General features: G+C 48.7%; 1 pseudogene across 1 annotated transcript; it reads right to left on the bottom strand.

Moving 5' to 3' along the window:
- Nucleotides 1–870: 870 nt before the first annotated feature.
- LOC308432752 (decapping and exoribonuclease protein-like) lies at nt 871–1,848 on the bottom strand (annotated as a pseudogene). Its single transcript has one exon. The product of its transcript is annotated as a decapping and exoribonuclease protein-like (transcript).
- Nucleotides 1,849–2,440: the final 592 nt, after the last annotated feature.

Consider the following 2,440-nt stretch of genomic DNA (forward strand, 5'->3'; position numbering starts at 1 on the left):
ATGCTTTCTGGTTCCAGGACCTGCAGCAGATGTTGCTGTAAGTGCACAAAGCTCATCAGGCCCCTGTGGTTTTAAACCTCACAGGCTAGTGGTGAAAGCAATGGAGACACACAGGAGAAAACAGCCCCCAGGAAATGGGAATTCCGTACTCAAAGCATCGAAAACTTACAGCACGTTAACAAAAGGCATACTCAACATCACTTTAGTGAAAGAAAATCTTTAGTCTAGTCAGAAGGCCTGGGCTGAATCATGAAGAGTATAACGAGTCTGTGAGGATCAGGGGACCAGATTCCAGTGGAGATCCTACCTGATGAGGAGGAGATGGGGTGTGAGAAGGTAATCGTTGCCCCACAGGTATCAGGAATCAGCAGAGTATGAGCAGGGTAGGGGTGTGATAGGTACCATGGAGAAATGATGTGTTAAGAAACCCCACTAACTAACCTGGGCCCATAGGGACTCAGGAAGACTAAACCAACAATCACGGAGCCTGCGTGGGTCTGACCTAGGTCCTCTGTGTACAGATTATGGTTGGGTAGTTTGGTCTTCTTGAAGAACACTTAACAGTTGGAACTGGTACTATCTGACTCTTTTGCCTGCTTTTTGGACCCTTTTCCTCCTAACGGGTTGTCTTGTCCAGCCTTAATCTTTACAGAGATCTAATTTTATGCCATTTGTAGAGAAGCTTAAGTCGAATACTTGAGGACAACTTCAAAAGTAGGTGTGGACTCCTATTACCTGCAGCTAGAATATAATAACTGTGGTAATTTTTTTGTCATGGAAGACATACCTGAGAGAATCACCTTTTTTTTTTTTTTTTTTTTTTTTGAAACATATCCTTATTATCTGCTAGGAGCCCAGACTTGCATGCCCTCAGTCCTTGGGGAAGGGTGTCTTTGAGAGTGACGGGAGGTCCTGGGTCACAGCTTCCACATCCCATGAAGGCAGGATGCATCCCGATGGGCAGACACAGTGATGGGGCCACCAGGTTCCCAGAAGAGGCAGATAAGCCTGGGATCATCCTGGACTACTGTGCTCTGGGCAAAGCTAAGGAAGGCAGCGCAGAAGTTCATGCACACAGAGGGATTCCAGCCTTCTCGGTCATTCCTGACATTTTCTAACATCTCCATGGTAGGAAAGGTCTTTTAAGAAACAGACGAAACTTCCTGGGTTCCGGAAGCTGACAATAACATGTGGGACCCCTGGGAGGGACGGCTGAGCCCACCATTTCAGCAGCTTGTCCTCCAATGGCCAGGGCTGCGCATCTCCCTGGACGTCTTGATCTCCATGTAGCAGGAGAGAGGTTGTGTGCAAGGAGCCTGGGGGTTTAGGCAGTCTACCTGCCGGGAGAATAGAAGAGGGTGGTTCCCCAAGTGGCTGCGTAGCACAGAGCAGAAGGCCGCATTGCTACTAACTTCCCCAGAGGGGTCTGTGGAGCCTCCAGGTTTGTCTACACACATGTGTTGCTCAAATTTGTAGCCCATGTACATGAGCTCCCTAAGGAGGGGTGGCTTTGGAAGCCTCTGGTCCCAAGCAGCCGGGGTCTCCTACTCACTTAGATTCAGTGTCCCTTGGAACCCGGAGGCTGCCAGCTGCCAGCCCTCAGGCCTCTCATTGTGCGTGGTCAGCAATTTTGTCAGGTGCCCTGGTCATGTCACTGTGGCCCCTGCCAGTCTGGACCCACCTCCAGCTGGTTTCGGTGTTCCAGGACCCAGCGCAGCAAATGGTTCAACCTCTCTTCGACTTCCTCATTCCGGGACTGGTATCAGTCAAAGTGTCCATCTCTGAGGTCAAAGTCTGAGCCTGGGCTGTTGATGGATGGTGGGCTGTAGTAGCAGAGGGCTGGGGCATCTACATGGTGCTGGCTTTGTGCGTCCAGGGAGAAGCAGCCCAGTCCGGAAGGGCTCGGATAGAAAGAGAATGGTCCTGATTACAGAGAGGGCTCTGTGTGCAGTAAGGGTACTGGCCGGGGAAGTTTGTTCCAAGGCTTTGCCACCTCTGTCTTCTCAACTTTTCCCTTGGTCCTGAGGTCCTGGAGTTGTTGCCCCTAATAACGCAATCATCTAGAAATCAACTTTTAAAGAGAAAATTTCCATATTTTAGTTGAAGCCTAGCACTGGGGAAAGCAGAGGTGGGTAGGTCTCTGAGATCTGAGCAAGGTTGGTCCACACAGAAAATTCCAGACAAGCCAGGTTGGTCTACACAGAGAGTTCCAGACAAGACAAGGCTACATAATGACACCTTGTCTCGATAAAAAATTAATTAATAATGAATTAGGGCTGGAGAGCTGACTTAGAGATTGAGAGTACTCATTGTTTTTTCAGAGGACCCGAGTTTGATTTCCTGCACACACAGGATAGCTAACAATTTAAAACAAAGCTCACAGTTTTATTATCGTGAACGAGGCAAAGGAAGACATATACAATACAAAACAGAATATTAC

This window comes from Micromys minutus (genome assembly GCF_963924665.1).
Source record: "Micromys minutus genome assembly, chromosome: 18".
Lineage (NCBI taxonomy): Eukaryota > Metazoa > Chordata > Mammalia > Rodentia > Muridae > Micromys > Micromys minutus.